The sequence below is a fragment of the Chrysochloris asiatica genome, unplaced genomic scaffold (genome assembly GCF_000296735.1).
Source record: "Chrysochloris asiatica unplaced genomic scaffold, ChrAsi1.0 scaffold00042, whole genome shotgun sequence".
Classification (NCBI taxonomy): Eukaryota; Metazoa; Chordata; class Mammalia; order Afrosoricida; family Chrysochloridae; genus Chrysochloris; species Chrysochloris asiatica.
Window position 1 is genome coordinate 19,360,187 of NW_006408560.1, and position 5,797 is coordinate 19,365,983.

Consider the following 5,797-nt stretch of genomic DNA (forward strand, 5'->3'; position numbering starts at 1 on the left):
GGGCTAATAATCACAGATCAACCACAAAGAATGCAGGAAACATCAGACCTATCAGGAGAGTCTCGTAAGGGAAAAATAGAACAAGAGATTTTCATCAAAATTAGGTATGCCTAGAGAAGAATAGGACTGATCTGACACGAACAAGGAACTAATCATAATACCATTATAATAAACCAGCATTTTAGTTAGTTCATGAATACAATTATAACAGACGATGTGATAGGAAAGAAGTACATCAGACCCAAGAAGAAATGACAAATTATGGGCCCTAAATTATGATAGGAACGTGTAGGAATCAGTAGGCAATTATCAGAAGACCCAGAGACTGCCGTGAAGGAAAACAACATAAAAGTGAAACCAGGAATTTATTCAATACTCCACTTCACTCATGAGGTGCAGTAAGCCGGTTCTCGCCTTTATGATTACATCTATGCTTAATAAATCTCCTTACTTGCTTAGATCTCTGTCTTGCTGTCTCATTTTGTGTGCAAATTGTGCCTATGCACTATCAATTTTTTGGAGGGACAGTAGAACTGAACTAGGACACCTCATGTGCACTGTAAAAATATGACGGGTGAATTCTTTGGAAATTTTATTAATTCCATTGATCCCACCATTTATAAAAACTACATTAAAAATAAGCATTAAAAACTACATTCTTAAAATTGAGGGAGCAGAGGCCTTCCCTATAAACCATCTCACAGTCTACCCTTCATTCCAGCAGCCTGCCGACACAACACTACAACTAACAATTACACTGAAGGAAGAAGTCCATAGTGCACTAAAGGCATTGGCAAAGAACAGGCTTGGGGAATTGATGAAATACAAACTGAAATCTTTCAACAAATTGATGTGGCACTGGAGACACTCAATCATGTATGCCAAGAAATTTGGAAGACAGCTACCTGGCCAACTGATATCTGTGGGCATTCCCAAAAAAGATAACCATGTCACTATCATTAATATTGCAGGCAAGTAAAATTTTGTTAAATATAATTCAAAAATGACTGCAACAATACATTGACAGAGGACCTCCAGAAGTTCAAGCCAGATTCAGATGAGGACATGGATTGAGGACTATCATCACTGACGTCAAATGTATCTTGTCTGAAAGCAAAAAAAACACCAAAAAGATGTTTACCTGTGCTTTATTGACAACACAAAAGCTTTTGATTGTGTGGATCATGACAAGCAATGGACAACACTGTGGAGGACGAAAATTCCAGAATACTTCATTGTGTTCAGGAGGAACCTTTACAGAGGCAGTCATTCAAATAGAACAAGGGAACACTGAATGGTCTAAAATTACAAAAGGTATTCACCACGGTTGTATTCTTTCACCCTACTTATTCATTCTGTGGAGTCCTGATGTGGCTCTGTGAGTTAATGCTCTGGACTGCAAATTCAGTTTGAACTGCAAGGTTGGCAGTTCAAGCTCTGCAGCCATTCCTTGGAAACTCTATACAAGGTCACTTTGGGTCAGAACTAACTTTATGGCACTTAACAACAACAATATTCAATCAGTATGCTAAGAAAATATTTCAAGAAGCTGGATTATATGAAGAATATGGCATCAGAATTAGAGGAAGACTCATTAGCAACCTGTGATAAGCAGATGATATAACCTTGTTTGCTGACAGCAAAATGGACTTGAAATACTTACTGATGAAGATCAAAGACAGCCTTCAGTATGGGTTGCACATTAATGTAAAGAAAATGAAAATTCTCACCACTGGATCAATAGATAACATCAAGATAAATGGAGAAAAGATTGCCTTTGTGGAAGTCTTCATTTTGCTTGGATCAACTATCAACATTCATGGAAGCAGCAGTCAAGATACCAAACGGCATATTGCATTAGGCAAATCTGCTACACAAGACTTTCTTAAAGTGTTCAAGAGCAAAGATGTCAGTTTGAGGACTAAGATGAGCCTGACCCTGCTGATAAGTGCCGTTGAGTTGGTTGCGATCCATAGAGACCCTGTATAGGGTTCCAAAGGAACGGCTGGTGAGCTTGAACTGCCTACTTGCAGTTAAACTAGCTTTGCAGTCCAGCGCATTAAACCACAGCACCACACGAGGACTCAAGATGTCTTCAGTAACCATATGCATGTGAAAAGTTGGACAATGAATAAAGAAGGCCATAGAGGAACTGATGCATTTGAATTATGGTGTTGGAGGAGAATATTAAAAGTACCATGGACTACCACGAGAACAAACAAATCTGTGTGGGAAGACATACAGCCAGAATTCTCCTCAGAAGCCAGGATGGCAAGACTTTGTCTCTCATACTTCAGACACATCAAGAGGGGACCAGTCCCTGGAGAATGACATCATGCTTGGTAAAGTGGGGGTGGGGGTGGGCGGAGTCAGCAAAAAAGAGGAAGACCCCAATGAGATGAATTGGCACAGTGGCAGCTGCAATGGGCTCAAGCATAGCAACAATTGTGAGGTTGTCGTAGGACTGGGCAGTGTTTCGTTCTGTTGTTAGTAAGGTCGTTATGAGTCAGTACCAACTCAATGGTAGCTAACAACAGGAACCATCTTTGACCTATGCTTTTGGATTTTCCCTTCTTATTTGACTTGCAAATTCACTATCCCTTTAGGTACTAGGCTATTGTCCCTACTAGTAACACCTAAGCTTCATCTCATTGATAGAACTACATAAACTCTTGCTTGGTCTCTTTGATGTAAAGAAATGCTTATATGTTTTTCTCAAGGAAGCTTCATGCTATAATTTCTATTGTAGGCTTTTTATGCTGTTTGGTTCTCGGACTCAGTAACTTGTACCTCAATGCCTTGATTCTAAAGCATTGGCATCTGAATAAACTGATTGTTCCCTATCATAAGGAAAAAATAGTGTTGAGGACATGACTGTATTAATATCAGCTAGAAGTGACCTCCATGAACAGTTGGCCTTACTCTTCATTTACTGTGAAAAAGAATTCCTTAGAATCAACTTGCCCAAATCAAATCATCCTCTTTGGCAGATGTCATCTAAAATTTAGTTGGATAATATCTAACAACTCTTTAGCAGGACAATTCATTTTTCAATATGATTACATTGAGGTATTCACTAGTAAGTTAAGTTGATTAAATTTAAACATTATAGAAATACTTTATTAAGATTTTTTAATATCCACCAAATGCAAATACCAACTATAAAAATTTTCCTGCTAAAATTATTAGGGCCAGAGGCTGCTCACTAAACTATGTGCAATAAGGTACCAGTAATTGAATTCTGAGGAAAATATTAACTCAGCTCACATCGCTGGGGAGTTGGAATGGCCTTCTATAATTAAGATATATCTCCTGACTGGATTCTTCAACTAAAAAAGAGTGCCAAACCTCTCTTCTGCTTAGCTGAATGTCAGGATGTAGGGATCTGCTCTAATTGGATAAGACAGTACATTTGTACTCCATATTTTTGCTGCAGAACGTCTCCTTAAGTTCTATGCTTCCAAATGGCTGTCAAAAGGCAATTAGGGGAATCAATATTCATAGATTTGCTGCTGATTCTCCTAATATTCTGAACTTGTTATTAAGTGCCATCGAGTTAACTCGTAACAACCCTGTATAGTTTCCAAGGAGAGGCTGGTGGGTTCTAGCCGCTGACCTTGAGGTTAGCAATCACTAACTAATGAGGTTACAACAACTTTTTGAGCTAATTACTATTATTTACATACATACAAGAAGACAAGGCAGGGAATCAAAGGGTTATCCTGCAGTACCCCACCAGGACCCAATTCTGAAACTAATTCTTAGCAAATCAAACCCCTCAAAATGCTGCCAACCTAGACTAATCAAACTGATTTACTTTCATGGTATAAACTAAACCTATGTTTGCAGATATAATACAAAGGAGTCTATAATAATAACATCAGATCATTGTTACAAGGGCATACTATGTTCTCGGGACTGTACTAAGTGCTTTGGTGTTGTTGTTAAGTGTCATTGAGTTGGGTCCAACTCACAGCAGTCCTGTATAGCGTTTCAGAGGCTGCAAATCTTCGCAGGAGTAGAAAGGCTCATCTTTCTTCTGTGGAGCAGCTGGTGGGCTCAAACTACCAATCTTGTGGTTCCCAGTCCAGTGTTTATCCTACAAAGTCCCCACTAAGTGCTTTACATGCGTAGTATTATCTGATTCTTACGGCTTTTTGAGCTAATTACTATTATTTACATACACACACTTTATAGATAAGAACACAGACATAGAAAGGTTATGCTACCCAAGATCACATAGCTAGTCAGTTGTAAAACTAGGATTTGAATCTAAGCCAGAACCTTTAAGCCTAATCCCCAAGGCTGGGGGTTCAAATTTACCAGCAGGACCTTAGAAGCCCTATACAGGGTTGCTATGAGTAGGAACCAACTCGCTGGCACTTTGTTTAGAGTTACAGAAATTGTATTTAGAGGGTTGTTAAAGAATTAAGTCACAACATTGAATATGAGGGGTCCTTCATAGGCTCATTGGATTTCTGGGAAGTCAAGGGGTAAATCTGGCTTCAGCTAAATCTAATTCAGAGACTCAAACAGTATAGTCAATGCTTCATCTTTCTGTCCAGCCCCAGCTCTACTGGTCTGTTTGGCTTTATTCCTCAGGCACTTCTTTCCACGCTGTAGATAAGAAAGCTGCTGGCTATCCCAGGCTCACATCTTCCTCACTTGGAATTCCATCAGAAAGAAAACGTCTTGCTCCCAAAGTCCATAAATCAATCTTCGGGAAGACTATAATAGGTTCTGATAGTAGCATATCATGTTGTTGTTGTGAAGTGCCACCGAGTCAATTCTGACCCATAGTGACCCTGTATAGGGTTTCTGAGGAGCAACTGGTGAGCTTGAACTGTCGACCATGCAGTTCAAATGGCTTTGCAGTCTCGCACATTAACCCACAGCGCCACACCAGGACTCCCCAAAAACCTCTAGACAGAAAGATAGGATATTCTACTATGACAACCAAGATCACACACCCACTCTTATAACCTGCATATGTTAGAAATTTGGGGGTGGAAAAAGGAATTCATAGACCCACAAGGTTCACATAGAGTAGGAAACATGTTTGGTTTTTTTTTAAATCTATAAAATTAAGAAAGCAATGTTGTTGTTAAGTCGAGTTGGTTCCGTATCACAATGGCCCTGTATAGGGTTTCCAAGTTACACTTGGTGAGTTTGAACCATTGGCCTTGCAGTTCAAACTGACCTGTGGTCGAGTGCTTATCCTACAAAGCTACACCAGGACTGTAGGCAAATAAAAACCATGGCTATGTAATGCCACAGTTGTAACAGTTAAAGTAATTATCCCTCCACGGACTATTGTAAAAAGCATTTCTGCTAGGGCAATTTTTATTTCCTTCCAGGTTACTCTGACGAATCAGACAAGCTGAACAGCATTGCTGGGTTTCCCATATCAGAAGACCTGGGCTAATGTCCTGATTGTGAGATGGAAGAGCCTTGTGCATGTAGGCAAGTCCCCTATACTTCCTGAGGAAGTTCTGGGTAGGGAATTAGATTATTGTTGTTGTTGTTAAGTGCCGTCGGGTCGATTCCGGCATATAGCGACCCTGTATAGGATTTACAAAGAACAGCTGGTGAGCTTCAACCACCGTCTTTGCAGTTCAAACGACTTTGCAGTCTGACGCATTAGCCCACAGCACCACACTGGAACTAGATAGAAGGCCAGTATTGGATAGATGATAACCCTGTAAACTTTTTTTTTAAAGTCACTTTTGCTTTCAAATGACCCAACCTCTCTGGAAAGCAGCATGGAGTTTCCTGAGAAGGTTGGAAATAGAAATAC

The 5,797-nt window shown here is 39.7% G+C and overlaps 1 protein-coding gene across 1 annotated transcript in view; it reads right to left on the minus strand.

Annotated features, from left to right (window-relative positions):
- Positions 1-5,797, minus strand: part of CRP (C-reactive protein, pentraxin-related) — a 26,780-nt gene that overhangs the window by 15,623 nt on the left and 5,360 nt on the right. The window lies entirely within an intron of this gene.